This window comes from Mustelus asterias, chromosome 4, assembly GCF_964213995.1.
Source record: "Mustelus asterias chromosome 4, sMusAst1.hap1.1, whole genome shotgun sequence".
Lineage (NCBI taxonomy): Eukaryota > Metazoa > Chordata > Chondrichthyes > Carcharhiniformes > Triakidae > Mustelus > Mustelus asterias.
The window spans coordinates 23,824,381-23,842,096 of record NC_135804.1 but is presented as its reverse complement, the minus strand read 5'-3'; the positions used below and the strand labels follow the sequence as shown (position 1 = coordinate 23,842,096).

Here is a 17,716-nt window from a genome sequence, read left to right as displayed (position 1 = left end):
GCAATGTGCCATTTCTATGAATATTCGCTGGTCTTTTCTATATGTTTATGTGGAATAATGGTAACTCTGCACCCTACTAGATTTTGGGGATATGTTGCATTGTGGGTAAAATGTAAAACTTTCAATAAAAAAACTTTCTTAAAGAAACACTATGGCCGGGATTCTCCCAAAACAAAATTAAGTGCCCAACGGGCGGGGAAACGGGAGACTTTCCTGCACGTTTTTTGGGCGTACTTACCGAATCGCTGACACTCTGTGCAATGCAGAGTGCCTTAGAGTGTTTCACGCTGAAAAGTAGGGGGCAGGGCCTCAGCCTGCCTGAGAGGCCAGCATCAGCGCATTGAGCAGGCCACTGCACATACGCCGATCTGTCAGTGGGGAGATTGGTGCATGCGCACTGCCCCCCACCAATTAGCAGCCTCTGGATCGCTGGCTTCCCCGATTGTTGCCCCTGAACACACCGATTGCCGATCTTCCCTGTGCTCCTCCCTGCCCCGATTGCTGGTCTACCGGACACCCCTTAGGCCAGCCCCAATCTCCCTCCCACTAAACACAAGCCAACCCCGATCTCCCCCCGGGCCAGCCCTGACACCCCCCCCTACCCTCAATGGCCAGCTCCAATCACCCACATCCCTCCCTCCCTCCCCCCCACCTCCCCCCAACCAATCCCATTTGCAGAGTGACAGCAAGTCCCCCTACCATCGATCACCCCCCACAGGCCCCACCACTATATGACCCACCTCTCTCTGGCACCACCACCCAGTGGGCAGGGACAAGGTGCCCAGTGAAGAGTGCCAGTGTATCCCTTGGGCAGTGCCAGGGTGCCAGGCTGGCACTGTCCAAGGGGCACCTTCACCTTGCCCCCGACCTCCCGGGGAGGGGGGGGGGGGGCCTCATTGGCCTCCGTCTCCACCAACGGAGTGGGGATGCCTGTTCCCCATTAGTGGGGAGCAGTTGTAAATCCTGCTGGGGGGGGGGGGGTTGGGGAGAAGACATGCTAGCAGGCCCGGAGAATACTGTCCCAGGCCCGCTAATCATATGGAAACGTTAATTTGCATCTGATAATCACCTCCGTGCCGTTTTCCAGCACAGAGCTGATTGTACTCAGAAAAAAAGCGCCTCAGAGACTCATGACCAGCGTCCAGCTGTTATTGAGAATCCCGGCCGATAAATCTAAGTAGTTACAAAAGCCAAAAACTATCGATGCTGGAAATCCAAAATAGGAACTAAAAATGCTGGAAAATATCAGCACATCAGGCAGCATCTATGGAGAGAAACAGGAGTAATTTTCCCAAATATCGCAAAGGATGATAGCAGGTAAGAAAGGTGGCATTGAAGTTGCCGGCACCAATGGGAGGTTTTCTTTGCCATATCGTCCTAAATTTAGCAAAAGAAAAATGGTAAGGGGAGGGTCAGACAACATTACGTTGTCTTACATTACATCAACTTAGTTTTTTGAAGACCATGGCACCATTTTTAAGCCACCTCAGTGTACAAATGTTAACCAGGATCCCCTCCCAATGCAATCACCAGGGTAGTACCCTGCTCCCAGATGCGCACCTTGGGAGACCAGTTGTGATTCATGCTGGTCTGCCTTCACGCCAAAGTGAATGGACTTTCTTATGGGGAGTGGTAAGGGGATGATTCAGGCGTAGAGACCTGATAATGAGATGTTATTGTTTGGAAATGATGTTCCCAAGGTTAAATATCGAGTTAACCAGAATAATGTTTCAGCTTGATGATCCTTTATCTGAACATGAAAGTTTCTGATGAAAGGCCATCATGACCTGACACAATAACCTTTCGCACAACAGATGCTGGTTGGCCTGTTGAATTTTTCTCGCTTTTTTTGTTTTTATAAGCTGTTGTTGTTCCAACTGATCTTACAAGGGTTGGCAGACACCACCTTAAGGTTTAAGGAAAGAGATTCAGGAGGGGATGTGAGGAAGAATGTTTTTACATAACGTGTGGTAATGGCCTAGAACACAGTGCCTACCTGAATGGTCAAAATGAAGACAATTAGTGATTTCTAAAGGAAATTGGATGGAAACTTGGGGGAAAAAGACTTGATGAGTTACAGATATAGAGCTGGGGAATGGAACTAACTGGATGGACTCAATGGGCTGAATGGCCTCCTCCGTTGCCTGAATGACTCTGATTCTATGACTCTATAACTTAAGACTCAATGATTCTTTCACTTGAGTTTATGAGTGTTATTTAATTAGATGTTCGACTCACAGTGAAATAAAAATAAGAGAGGTGAATTAACACTAGATGTTTAAATTAGAAGGCCCACCAGCACCAATCTAAGTGGCGGAGGTGATCACTAATTGAGCAAATTCAGAATTGCCATTGATTTTTAAGCAAGGTAGAAATTACGGTATCAGCAGGAGTCAATTCAAATTTTCTGGGACTTTTACATCAGAAAAGGCTTCATTGACCTGAGAGCATTTGTCACTAACAAAGAACAATTTTTATTGTCAAATTAGTTCATGCCTGACATTACAATACATCATCACTAGATCCAAAGATGCTGCTCTAAGTTTGTCAAATTGGAAGTAGTTAGGTTAAAAAGACTACATAGGTTATTAGACAGTATGGGATCAATCTTAACCAATGCGACCTTTTGTCTGCCAAGTTAAAATCAGCTGAGGCTCCATCGGCAGGCACATGGTAGCCTAATTTAAATCGAAAAGTTGCCACCTAATTACATCAGCAGGGCTGTAAAGTTTTTGTGACAACATGACGGAAGCCCATTCCACACCTGGTGGGATAAAATAGAGTGGCAAACTAAGTTTTTATTTTTTAGTCCGCTTTCTTGGGGCCAAGAAGAGCAGGGATTCTCTTTTGGTCCTTGGAATGGAAGAAATCCTCAGGTCACACATGCTCCTATGTCTCTCTCCCTTCAAAGACAAACATCTATTTGAGAACTCTGAACCAGTACTTAATTCATGCCAAGAGCCATTCTCTTGGAATACAATCAATCAATCAGTGACCAGCCCTTGCCTACTTTGATGTTATTTCCATCAAACCCAGGTGGTGTTCTGATTTCAAATATAAAAGTCTTGCTGTGAAAGTTGCTTCTTTCAGAACTTCCATGTGGGTCTTGTGCTTGGGGCCTCAACAACTCAGTATTCCTGTTAAAATCTACTTCTCTTGGTTTTGGGAAATTGGCATGCAATGATCTTGCAGTCTTCCATATCACAAAGAAGGGCACTTATCCATGCTCTTCAATACTTAGAATGCAAGGGCCTAGATTAATTGCTGTTAAGCATTATTTCCTGGCAATAGCCTGACTTGAATAACTATCTGGTGTAATTATTGTAAACATGACTGCAACTGACTAATTCCAAGATTGTTTCCTAAATGAGCAACTTTGGATTGCTCTTTAAAATTGAAGGAGAAGGAAAGGATGCTTGCAATATCCAAGGGACCACTGGTGCACTACTACATCATTCTTAGTGAAGCACTCAGTAAACTGGTTTAGGCCTCTCAGTATAACACTGGACATAAATTGTCATTAAAAACTCTTAGTATCATGACAAAACTGGATTTTTCAATTAAAGTTTTGATGTTCTCAATTTGTTATACATTTCCTGGGGGGTATGCTGAAGAGCACATAAGTATACTGCAGCACAAAAAAAGTTACAAAAACAATGTTCAACTTTCACGATGCAAGGTAACAGCACAATGAAGAGAATTTAAGATTGACAATCAAACTAACTGCAGTACCTAAAGTATAATAAGGTGTTATGAAAACATAAAGGGGGGAGTTTCCTCATCCCATCCACCACGGGGATTTTGGCGTGGCCAGAAAATCCCGTCCTAAATGCTGGAAATACTCAGCAGTATCTATGAAGAGAGAAACAGGGCTAATGGCAGGAATTTTAATCTGGTGGATTTCTTTGTGGGTCCCTGAAACTGCCAGCATGTTGAGAAGCCAACAAGAACACACCGATTTCCACTTTTATCCTGAGCATGTTCTTTAGCGCACAGGACACCCCCATGTTCTCTGGCAATTAAATGTAATTTTAACCTAGGATTCCGCCTTTAACCCAGAGCACACAGGTTTCTGGGGTTTCCTGGTATTCACCAGGGAAAAGAAGGAGCAAAGATGGTGGGAACTGACAGCCTTGAGCAATTGGCAGGCAAGAAAGGCTTTAAATTCTGAAATTTGATATCTGTTTTCTTGCCTAAATGAAGATTTTTGTTCACATGATTTATTCTAAGAGTGTGCTATCACTGGTTTGGAGGTGATTTCCAGGACAGTGGAGGGCTTCTGTGCGACCTTGGAGATTTTTGCCTTTGCTCTGCACTAAGCACCTCTCAGTATGGGAGCCACTTATGCAGTTGGACTTCAGATGAGGAACAAGAGGAGCAGCAGCAGCAACACCAACAGTTGGGATAAGAGGGGTAGTTTCAGGATAGCAATCTTTAACTAGTGGAATGCCACAGGGATTAATACGGGGGCCGCAATAATTTACAATGTGTATTAATGACTTGGACGCGGGAAGTGAATGTACGATTGCCAAGTTTGTGAATGACACAAAAATCGATGGAAAGACAAGTGGTGAGGATACACATAGGGGGTTCTCAATGTGTGACAATAGCAGTGGGGCCTCAAGATCCGTCGAAACTCAGAAATCGTGAATCTCGCCAGTGAGATTTGATTTTCACCGCTCTTCTCTGGTGATGTAATCAGGTTTCATAGAAATCATAGAAACCCTACAGTGCAGAAAGAGGCCATCTGGCCCATCGGGTCTGCACCGACCACAATCCCACCCAGGCCCTACCCCCATATCCCTTCACATTTACCTGCTAATCCCTCTAACCTACGCATCTCAGGATACTAAGGGGCAATTTTAGCATGGCCAATCAACCTAACCCGCACATCTTTGGACTGTGGGAGGAAACTGGAGCACCCGGAGGAAACCCACGCAGACATGAGGAGAATGTGCAAACTCCACACAGGCAGTGACCCAAGCCGGGAATCGAACCCAGATCCCTGGAGCTGTGAAGCAGCAGTGCTAACCACTGTACTACCATGCCGCCCATAATGACACAAATCTGATTTTAATATATTTAAATACATTTTAATATAATTAAAATTGAGAGACATCCCACTTGTACACACTATATGGGAGATCAGGGTGCGTGCCTAGCAGTCTGCAACTGGCTTCCCTGGTGAATCTAGCCTCCTCCCCCCCCCGCCCCGCCCCACCCTCCACCAGCATGAAATTTCCTGCTGCCAAAAAAAATGACAGTGTGGGAAAATTGCGAGGGGTAGCTTGCTGAAAAAACTGGAGTGAAACACTGCGGTTTTCAGACTTTTATGACACTTCAAATTATTTTTAGGATAATTCCGTCCTATGTCTTGTACTCATCAGGACAAATGTAAGAATTATACATTTTAAACCATCACCACAATTTACACTTTAGGAGAAAGGGATACTAATTGATTGGCTGAGTCATTGCCATGGAGAAAGAAATGGGAAAGTTTAGGTTCCCCAACCTCCCAAGTAATCCACAAAAAGGTGCATGTCTTTTGCAGAGAGCAGGTCCCTGCGTACGGATATATGTTGCTTCTAGCAAGTGTAAATTAGCCACATCTTAGTTCTTAGTTCTTTGAGAAGGTGACCAAAGAGGTGGATGAGGGTAAAGCAGTTGATGTGGTGTATATGGATTTCAGTAAAGCGTTTGATAAGGTTCCCCATGGTAAGCTATTGCAGAAGATACGAAGGCATGGGATTGAGCGTGATTTAGCGGTTTGGATCAGGAATTGGCTAGCTGTAAGAAGACAGAGGGTGGTGATTGATCGGAAATGTTCATCCTGGAGTTCAGTTACTAGTGGTGTACTGCAAGGATCTGTTTTGGGGCCACTGCTGTTTGTCATTTATATAAATGACCTGGATGAGGGCGTAGAAGGATGGGTTAGTAAATTTGCAGATGACACTAAAGTCGGTGGAGTTGTGGACAGCGCGGAAGGTTGTTGCAGGTTACAGAGGGACATAGATAAGCTGCAGAGCTGGGCTGAGAGGTGGCAAATGGAGTTCAATGCGGAAAAATGTGAGGCGATTCACTTTGGAAGGAGTAACAGGAATACAGAGTACTGGGCTAATGGTAAGATACTTGGTAGTGTGGATGAACAGAGAGATCTCGGTGTCCATGTGCATAGATCCCTGAAAGTTGGCACCCAGGTTGATAGGGTTGTTAAGAAAGTGTACGGAGTGTTAGCTTTTATTGGTAGAGGGATTGAGTTTCGGAGCCAGGAGGTCATGTTGCAGCTGTACAAAACTCTGGTGCGGCCGCACTTGGGAGTATTGCGTACAGTTCTGGTCGCCGCATTATAGGAAGGATGTGGAAGCATTGGAAAGGGTGCAGAGGAGATTTACTGGGATGTTGCCTGGTATGGTGGGAAGGTCTTATGAAGAAAGGTTGAGGGACTTGAGGTTGTTTTCGTTGGAAAGAAGACGGTTAAGAGGTGACTTAATAGAGGCATACAAGATGATCAGAGGATTAGATAGGGTGGATAGTGAGAGCCTTTTTCCTCAGATGGTGATAGCTAACATGAGGGAACATAGCTTTAAATTGGGGGGTGATAGATATAGGACAGATGTCAGAGGTAGGTTCTTCACTCAGAGAGTAGTAAGGGTGTGGAATGCCCTGCCTGCAGCAGTGGTGGACTCGCCAACATTAAGGGCATTTAAATGGTCATTGGATAAACATATGGATGATATTGGAATAGTGTAGGTTAGATGGGCTTTAGATTGGTTTCACTGGTCGGCGCAACATCGAGGGCTGAAGGGCCTGTACTGCGCTGTAATGTTCTCTGTTCTATGTTCTACATTACAAGTTTGACTGATAAACTGGCTGTTAGTATCACTGTTACTGCACACAGGGTTGTTCAGTAAGTGCTACCCAATCAAAGAATTATGTCTAACAGTAGATGTCTTGTTTTGTGTTTTACAAGCGTGGGCTGGTTGAGGACGTTCTCTACTCTGCCTATTACGAATGACTGAAGGAATATGCTGTTTGATTCAATCAGTCAATTGTTGGAACAAATGGCTTATGTATTTGGCATCACACCAACACTGAAAATCAGACAAGATGTTGTTAAATGTTGGTAGGTGAACTGATGGAACAACCATTGGCCATTACTCTCTGATTCCTGTCACTGAGCCAATTTTGCATACATGTTGCTCTGGCCCTTTTACATGGGCTTGAAATTTTCTCACAAGCCTGTTATGTATAACTTCATACATTTTGGAAGTCCATGTCCACCACATAAATCATATGCTCATCAATCCACTATGCTACCATCCATTATCCCAGTCCTCTGGTACCACCCCTGAATCGAAGCAGAGCTGGAAATTAATGGACAGCAATTTCCATCATTACTTCCTTCAGTATCCTTGATGCACCTAATCCTGGTGACTTATCAATTTTAAATGAAGCCACCTATCTAATACTTTCTCCTTATCATTTTTTAGCCCATCAAGTGTGTCAGGTACCTTCCACTATGACTTGGGGAGCATTTTTATTCTTGGTAAAGGCAGGTGCGAAATACTCATTCAGAACCTCTGCCATAAATCCCTTGTTTAAATTCCCTTTTGGGTCTCAACCTCACTCCTCCTTTTACCACCATTTTACTGCTTAGGTCTATAAAAGACATTAGGATTTCCTTTTATGTAGCTAGTCCCTTCTGGTACTCTCACTTTGCTCTCATTTTTTTTTCACTTCCCTTCTGAACTTTCTATATTCAGCCTAGTTCTCAAGTGTATTATTCGCCTGACATCTGTCATGTGCACTCTTTCTCAGCTTCACCTTATGGTCTATCTCTTTGTCATCCAGGGAATTTGGGATTTCTTTGCCCTAACATTCCCCCTCATGGGAATGTACCTTGGATGTTCCCAAACTATCTTGTTTTCAAAGGCAGCCCATTATTTAACAATAGCTTTGCCTGCCAATCTATGATTCCAAATTATCTGGGCCAGATCAGTTCTCATCTACTGAAGTTTGCTCTCTCTAAATTAATGATTGCTCCTTGTCCTTTCCCATAACCAACCTAAACCTTATGACACAATGATCACTGAACACACACTGCCCATTGTTGCCTTTGACACCATTACCATCTCAGTCATAGAATCATACAGTGCAGAAGAGGCCCTTCAGCCCATTGAGTCTGCATCAACTCATGTGAAGCATCTCACCTCTCACCTAATCCCATTTGCCAGCACAGAGTGTTATGATGTGCCCAGTGCTCATCTAGGTACTTTTTAAAAGGATGTGAGGCAAATCGTGTCCACCATCCTCCCAGGCAGCACACTCCAGACCGTCACCACCCATTCCCCCTCGCCAGATATTGACCCCCCCCATCATATATTGACACCATGCCGATGTGATGTCCCATTGGCACGCTTTACAACAGGTTCACACAGATGTGAATGCTAGCGAGGGCTTAAATTCACACAGATATCAACCTGTCGTGGGTAAAAAATGTTTCCCTCACATGCCCCCTATATTAGGGGAAAGTCACTTATTATAACTACTCCATAATTCTTAAACTCTGTAATTGCCTGGAAAATGTGTTGCTCTACATCATTCCCACTAGTTGGTGGACTTTAGAATGCACCAAGCCATGTAATGGTACTTTTGTTGCTTCTAGCTTGAGACAAAAAGGGACAAATATTACCAAAGAATGACTGAATGTTCACAAACATCAGCCTTTCCTCCCCCAACTCCACGATCATTGATCTCCACCTCCCTGATCATTGGCATGCAAGCACACACACAGAGCCGGCTATTCCATCTGCTCCCGGCCACCATCACATCTTAATTAAACCCCCCCTACTCCCCCCCCCCCCCACCCTCACTCCCACATGAGGCTGCCACTGGGGACTGGGGACTGGGGTCCGCCCCTTGGCACAGGTTGACACTGCCAGATTGGCACTGCCAGGTTATCATGGGCATGGTGCCAATCTGGCAGTGCCAACCTGTGCCAAGGGGAAGTGCCGGAGGCATTGCCAGGCTATTGTTATGCCATGTCCATTTCCCCCTGGGGCTATACTTACCTTTACGCCCCCAGGGAGAACCCACAACAGGTTCATATCTGTGTGAATTTAAACCCTTGCTAGCATTCACATCTGTGTGAACCTGTTGTAAACCGTGCCAATGGGACATCACATCGGCATGGCGTCAATATATGATGGGGGGGGGGGTCAATATCTGACGAGGGGGAATGGGTTAATATGGTTAATACATTTCAATACATTCATGCGATGCAGGTTGACCCCCGTTATGGGTGTGAACCTGATGGCGTTACCGGTGAGGGGCGGGGAAGAGCCAAACTTGCTGCCGAGAACTGCGACTTCCGGAATTTAAGCCCTTGCTAGCATTCACATGGACGATGACATAGTGTGGACTCAAGCACCCCCATGGTTTGATTTTGATTTGATTTGATTTATTATTGTCACATGTATTAGTATACAGTGAAAAGTATTGTTTTTTGCGTGCTATACAGAAAAAGCATACTGTTCATAGAGAAGGAAATGACAGAGTGCAGAATGTAGTGTTACAGTCATAGCTAGGGTGTCAAGGAAGATCAACTTAATGCAGGGAGGTCCATTCAAAAATCTGATGGCAACAGGAAAGAAGCTGTTCTTGTGTCGGTTGGTACATGACCTCAGATTTTTGTATCTTTTTCCCAATGCAAGAAGGTGGAAGAGAGAATGTCTGGGTTGTGTGGAGTCCTTAATTATGCTGGCTACTTTGCGAGGCAGCGTGAAGTGCAGACAGAGTCAATGGGAGGCTGGTTTGCGTGATGGATTGGGCTACATTCATGACCTTTTGTAGTTTCTTGCAGTCTTGGGCAGAGCAGGAGCCATAATAAGCTGTGATACAACCAGAAAGAATGCTTTCTGTGGTGCATCTGTAAAAGTTGGTGTGAGTCGTAGCTGACATGCCAAATTTCCTTAGTCTTCTGAGAAAGTAGAGGCATTGGTGGGCTTTCTTAACTATAGTGCTGGCATGGGGGGACCAGGACAGATTGTTGGTGATCTGGACACCTAAAAACCTGAAGCACTCGACCCTTTTTACTTCAAAGAACAAAGAACAGTACAGCACAGGAAACAGGCCCTTCGGCCCTCCAAGCCTGTGCCGCTCCTTGGATCATAGAATCATAGAAACCCTACAGTGTAGAAAGAGGCCATTCGGCCCATTGAGTCTACACTGACCACAATCCCACCCAGGCCCTACCCCCATATCCCTACATATTTACCCGCTAATCCCTCTAACCTACGCATCTCAAGACACTAAGTGGCAATTTTAGCACAGCCAATCAACCTAACCCGCACATCTTTGGACTGTGGGAGGAAACCGGAGCAACCGGAGGAAACCCACGCAGACACGAGGAGAATGTGCAAACTCCACACAGACAGTGACCCAAGCCGGGAATCGAACCCAGGTCTCTGGAGCTGTGAAGCAGCAGTGCTAACCACTGTGCTACCGTGCCGCCCTTATTTTTTTTTTCAGTTGTACATTTATATCTTTTACTACCTATATAAGCACTTTCATAGGAAAATAAGAAAATAAACATAGTACTTGATGTTTTCTAAGATAAATAACATTCGTTTGTATCCCTCCATTCCCAGGCTGCTCATGTGACTATCCAGGTAAGTCTTAAACGATGTCAGCGTGCCTGCCTCCACCACCCTACTTGGCAGCGCATTCCAGGCCCCCACCACCCTCTGTGTAGAAAACACCCCTCTAATATCTGAGTTATACTTCGCCCCTCTCACCTTGAGCCCGTGACCCCTCGTGAACGTCACTTCTGATCTGGGAAAAAGCTTCCCACCGTTCACTCTATCTATCACCCTTCATAATCTTGTACACCTCTATTAGATCTCCCCTCATTCTCCGTCTTTCCAGGGAGAACAACCCCAGTTTACCCAATCTCTCCTCATAGCTAAGACCCTCCATACCAGGCAACATCCTGGTAAACCTTCTCTGCGCTCTCTCTAACGCCTCCACGTCCTTCTGGTAGTGCGGCGTCCAGAACTGGACGCAGTACTCCAAATGTGGCCTAACCAGCATTCTATACAGCTGCATCATCAGACTCCAGCTTTTATACTCTATACCCCGTCCTATAAAGGCAAGCATACCATATGCCTTCTTCACCACCTTCTCCACCTGTGTTGCCACCTTCAAGGATTTGTGGACTTGCACACCTAGGTCCATCTGTGTTTCTATACTCCTGATGACTCTGCCATTTATTGTATAACTCCTCCCTACATTATTTCTTCCAAAATGCATCACTTCGCATTTATCTGGATTAAACTTCGTCCATCGTTGGAGAAGATGGGGTCCATCTTTGCCTCCTCAGGGACATTCTCCCTCTCCAGAATTTCAATGTTCTCCTTAATCAATACAGCCTTTTGTAGTTTACCATCTGGCCAATTTGCTCATCCTCCTGCTATCATTCCTTGTCTATCTTTCCTGAACACCTTGTATTCTCCAATATTTAGTACCCAGTCCTGCCTTTCTTTGAGCCAGGTCTCCATTACTGTCACAACATTATACTTCCACATAGATATCTGTGCCTGTAGCTCCCCAATTTCATTTCCCACACCCACGCATTCACATTCATACACAGAAACCCTAATTTAGTCCTTACTACATTTCCTCTTTACTCTGATCCCACCTAATATCCTACTATTTCCTACTCTGGTATAATCTGTCTCTCCCAATTCTCTGTGCACCTTGGTTTTGGCCAGCCCCAATGCAAATGAGGTTCTTTCATATCCTGGAGGATAGCAGGCATGACCTCAGACCATATAATTTTGTGGTCATACTACTTAAACGTGCAGCAGCAGAACAGGGAGTTGATGGAAGAAATGGTAAAAGTGAAGTAAATCTTGAGGGGTTCATCACCCTCCTGGCATCATTTAGCATCAGATGGGCAGAGGAGTGGGCAAGGCTGTTTGGACTCCACCTGAGTGCCAGAAAGCCGGGCATCAGGAGGCCAGGAGAGGGACAAGGGCCTTGAACGAAAAGGGGACGGGATCAATTGGCAGAGGCAAAAAGATCTGTAGATGACTGAGAACTAGTGCTGAAAGGAAATGATGACTCTCTAGCCAGATGGTCATCGACATTTGTGCTCTCAGTGTTGCAGACTTCCGTGGCAATTCACAGATGGCTACACACCGGCACATCACGTAGATGTTGGGTGTCATCTGTGACAATGTGGACAACACAGCAGCATCATAATCGATGAGGCATCATAAGCTCAAAGAGCACTGGGTCTGGTCTCTAGAGTGGTCAAGTAGTGCCCTGCAGGGCTTTGGTCACAGTGGAGGTTGTGTGTCACCATGTTGTTGACCATAGTGGTAGTTCTATGACCATCCAGAAGATGGTGAGACCCTGGAAGAAGACAGGTCATAGGGGGAGAAGAAGGAACAGAAAGTTGGAGCAGAGGGAGATGATGCTGAACAAAAAGGTGCTTGCCCCAGCTGGATGACAAGGTGGCATCTTCATTGTCACCCTACAGAAAGATGTCTTCCCTCCTCTCCCTCATGGATGCCAAGCCTTTGGCTCCCTATGCCATCTATAATCCTTGGGGTGCAGTGGCAGGCTTTGGCCAAGCTCTCTCCCTCAGAACAAACAGCAGCCGCAGTGATTGCTGTTTTTGCCTCCAAACCTGCCCCCTCCAGCTTTGGTTGGACAGGAAACCTGATTTCACGTTAACTGCTTCTTCCCAGCCCCTCTCACCGTCACCCATCTATTTTCATTCCGCGGAGTAACTGTATCCCTGAAGCTTCTGTCTATGGCCATCTCTGCATCCCTAATGATCCTAAGTTCCTCCAACTCCAGCTCCAGTTCCCTTACACGGTTTTGGAGGAGCTGCAGATGGATGCACTTCTCACAGGTATAATCAGCAGGGACACTGACGTCGTCCCTCACCTCGAACATAGTGCAAGAGGAACATTGCACTGCCTTCACACCCATCCCCTCTAGATACCTTGCCAGTACCAGGTAGAAACAGCAAAAAATGAATTAACTCACCCCTGCTCGCCCAAGCCCTGTGAGCCAAAGCCCTACAGCTTTCACTCTGCCTCCTGCTCACTCAAGCCCTGTGAGCCAAAGCCCTACAGCTTTCACTCTGCCTCCTGCTCACTCAAGCCCTGTGAGCCAAAGCCCTACAGCTTTCACTCTGCCTCCTGCTCACTCAAGCCCTGTGAGCCAAAGCCCTACAGCTTTCACTCTGCCTCCTGCTCACTCAAGCCCTGTGAGCCAAAGCCCTACAGCTTTCACTCTGCCTCCTGCTCACTCAAGCCCTGTGAGCCAAAGCCCTACAGCTTTCACTCTGCCTCCTGCTCACTCAAGCCCTGTGAGCCAAAGCCCTACAGCTTTCACTCTGCCTCCTGCTCACTCAAGCCCTGTGAGCCAAAGCCCTACAGCTTTCACTCTGCCTCCTGCTCACTCAAGCCCTGTGAGCCAAAGCCCTACAGCTTTCACTCTGCCTCCTGCTCACTCAAGCCCTGTGAGCCAAAGCCCTACAGCTTTCACTCTGCCTCCTGCTCACTCAAGCCCTGTGAGCCAAAGCCCTACAGCTTTCACTCTGCCTCCTGCTCACTCAAGCCCTGTGAGCCAAAGCCCTACAGCTTTCACTCTGCCTCCTGCTCACTCAAGCCCTGTGAGCCAAAGCCCTACAGCTTTCACTCTGCCTCCTGCTCACTCTGCTGCCCGCTAATGATGCAGGGATCCCCTGTGGTCGTTCCCCTTAGCAATAAGTATTCCGCTTTGGATACGGTTGAGGGGGACGACATACCAGTGGTGAGCCGCAGTGAGAGGATCTCCGGCACTGAGTCCGTCCCTGTGGCTCAGGAGGGTAAGGAGGAGAGCGGGAGGGCAATAGTTATTGGGGACTCGTTAGTTAGAGGGATAGATAGGAGGTTCTGTGGCAGCAAAAGAGACTCGAGGATGGTTTGTTGCCTACCGGATGCCAGGGTCCGTGACGTCTCGGACCGTGTTTTCCGGATTCTTAAGGGGGAGGGGAAACAGTCACAAGTCGTGGTACACATTGGTACCAACGACATAGGTAAGAGAAGGGACGGGGATTTAAAACAGGAATTTCGGGAGCTCGGCTGGAAGCTGAGAGCAAAGGCAAAACATGTGGTCATCTCTGGAACGCTACCGGTGCCACGTGATAGCGAGTTGAGGAACAGGGAGAGAGTGCACTTAAACATGTGGTTGCAGGGATGGTGCAGGAGGGAGGGTTTCAGATATGTGGATAATTGGAACACGTTCTGGGGAAGGTGGGACCTCTACAAACAGGACGGGGTGCACCTGAACCAGAGGGGCACCAATATCCTGGGAGGGAAATTTGCTACGGCTCTTCAGGGGGATTTAAACTAATTTGTCAGGGGAGTGGGAAAAGGAGTTGTAGTCCAGAAGTCAGTGTTGAGGGTGGTGAGGTATTGGGGAAGGTATCAAGGTCAAGGGTGGGTACCGGTAGACAGGAAGATGGGTTGAAGTGTGTCTACTTCAATGCAAGGAGCATCCGGAACAAGGTGGATGAACTTGGGGCGTGGATTGCTACTTGGGACTACGATGTTGTGGCCATTACGGAGACGTGGGTAGAACAAGGACAGGAATGGTTGTTGGACGTTCCGGGGTATAGATGTTTCAGTAAGTGTAGGGAAGCTGGTAAAAGAGGTGGAGGAGTAGCATTGTTAATCAAGGATAGTTTAACGGCTGCGGAAAAGCACTTTGAGGGGGATATGCACACTGAGGTAATATGGGCTGCAGTTAGAAACAGGAAAGGAGCGGTCACGTTGCTAGGAGTTTACTATAGGCCCCCAAATAGTAATAGAGATGTGGAGGAAGAAATTGCTAAGCAGATTATGGATACGTGTGGGGGTCACAGGGTAGTTGTCATGGGGGACTTTAACTTTCCAAATATTGATTGGAACCTTTGTAGGTCAAATAGTTTGGATGGGGCACTTTTTGTGCAGTGTGTGCAGGAGGGTTTCCTGACACAATATGTGGATGGGCCGACAAGGGGTGAGGCCACATTGGATTTGGTACTGGGAAATGAACCGGGCCAAGTGTTAGATTTGGTTGTGGGAGAGAACTTTGGAGATAGTGACCACAATTCGGTGTCTTTTGTTATTGCAATGGAGAGGGATAGGGCCGGACGGCAGGGCAAGGCTTACAATTGGGGGAGAGGTAATTATGATGCGATTAGGCAAGAATTAGGGGGCATAAGATGGGAACAGAAACTGTCAGGGAAAGGCACTGATGAAAAGTGGAACTTTTTCAAGGAACAAATACTGGGTGTCCTTGATAGGTATGTCCCTGTCAGGCAGGGAGGAAATGGCCGAGTGAGGGAACCGTGGTTCACAAAAGAGGTGGAATGTCTTGTGAAAAGGAAGAGGGAAGCTTATGTAGGGATGAGGAAACAAGGTTCAGATGGCTCGACTGAGGGTTACAAGTTAGCAAGGAACGAGCTGAAAAAGGGGCTGAGGAGAGCTAGGAGGGGACATGAGAAGTCCTTGGCGGGTCGAATCAAGGAAAACCCCAAGGCTTTTTACTCTTATGTGAGGAATAAAAGAATGACCAGGGTGAGGTTAGGGCCGGTCAAGGCCAGTGGTGGGAACTTGTGTATGGAATCAGTAGAGATAGGCGAGGTGATGAATGAATACTTTTCTTCAGTGTTCACCAAGGAGAGGGGCCATGTTTTTCAGGAAGAGAAGGTGTTACAGGCTAATAGGCTGGAGGAAATAGATGTTCGGAGGGAGGATGTATTGGCAGTTTTGAATAAACTGAAGGTCGATAAGTCCCCTGGGCCTGATGAAATGTATCCTAGGATTCTTTGGGAGGCGAGGGATGAGATTGCAGAGCCTTTGGCTTTGATCTTTGGGTCCTCGCTGTCCACGGGGATGGTGCCAGAGGACTGGAGAGTGGCAAATGTTGTTCCTCTGTTTAAGAAAGGGAATAGAAATGACCCTGGTAATTATAGACCGGTTAGTCTGACTTCAGTGGTTGGTAGGGATGGGATTTACGACCATTTAGAAAGATGCGGATTAATCCGGGATAGTCAGCACGGGTTTGTGAAGGGCAAATCGTGCCTCACAAATTTGATAGAATTTTTTGAGGAGGTAACTAGGTGTGTTGATGAAGGTAGGGCGGTTGATGTCATATACATGGATTTTAGTAAGGCGTTTGATAAGGTCCCCCATGGTCGGCTTATGATGAAAGTAAGGAGGTGTGGGATAGAGGGAAAGTTGGCCGATTGGATAGGTAACTGGCTGTCTGATCGAAGACAGAGGGTGGTGGTGGATGGAAAATTTTCGGACTGGAGGCAGGTTGCTAGCGGAGTGCCGCAGGGATCGGTGCTTGGTCCTCTGCTCTTTGTGATTTTTATTAATGACTTAGAGGAGGGGGCTGAAGGGTGGATCAGTAAATTTGCTGATGACACCAAGATTGGTGGAGTAGTGGATGAGGTGGAGGGGTGTTGTAGGCTGCAAAGAGACATAGATAGGATGCAAAGCTGGGCAGAAAAATGGCAAATGGAGTTTAACCCTGATAAATGTGAGGTGATTCATTTTGGTCGGACTAATTTAAATGTGGATTACAGGGTCAAAGGTAGGGTTCTGAAGACTGTGGAGGAACAGAGAGATCTTGGGGTCCATATCCACAGATCTCTAAAGGTTGCCACTCAAGTGGATAGAGCTGTGAAGAAGGCATATAGTGTGTTAGCTTTTATTAACAGGGGGTTGGAGTTTAAGAGCCGTGGGGTTATGCTGCAACTGTACAGGACCTTGGTGAGACCGCATTTGGAATATTGCGTGCAGTTCTGGTCACCTCACTATAAGAAGGATGTGGAAGCGCTGGAAAGAGTGCAGAGGAGATTTACCAGGATGCTGCCTGGTTTGGAGTGTCGGTCTTATGAGGAAAGGTTGAGGGAGCTGGGGCTGTTCTCTCTGGAGCGGAGGAGATTGAGGGGAGACTTAATAGAGGTTTATAAAATGATGAAGGGGATAGATCGAGTGAACGTTCAAAGACTATTTCCTCGGGTGGATGGAGCTATTACGAGGGGGCATAACTATAGGGTTCATGGTGGGAGATATAGGAAGGATATCAGAGGTAGGTTCTTCACGCAGAGAGTGGTTGGGGTGTGGAATGGACTGCCTGCAGTGATAGTGGAGTCAGACACTTTAGGAACATTTAAGCGGTTATTGGATAGGCACATGGAGCACACCAGGATGGTAGGGAGTGGGATAGCTTGATCTTGGTTTCAGATGAAGGTCGGCACAACATCGTGGGCCGAAGGGCCTGTTCTGTGCTGTACTGTTCTATGTTCTATGTTCTAATTAAGGTTTAACCCCCAGTAAAATCCAAAACTCAGTCAGTTTCCCATTGGAGATGAACTTCTGGTGCAAAAAACAAATCTGACTTCTGTTTCTCATCTCTAAAGTAAAATTCATGTCCCCCAAATGTTTGTATCCTGTAAGTTTGAAAAAATTGTAAATTGTTTTACTGTGATTAAGAGCACTGATATGAATGATACAATAGTTAAACTTAATTTATTTCCACACAAAACAAAACTGAATTTTCCTAGAAGTTTACAGTAATCAAAATATTATTGTTTTGGTTTATAAAGTACAAATATTTACCTCGTGTAATAATGCATTCATTTCAAACACCTAAAGCATGC

General features: G+C 46.3%; 1 protein-coding gene across 1 annotated transcript in view; it reads right to left on the bottom strand.

Annotated features, from left to right (window-relative positions):
• The window catches only part of LOC144493033 (uncharacterized), a 364,898-nt gene that overhangs the window by 203,023 nt on the left and 144,159 nt on the right, over positions 1-17,716 (bottom strand). The window lies entirely within an intron of this gene.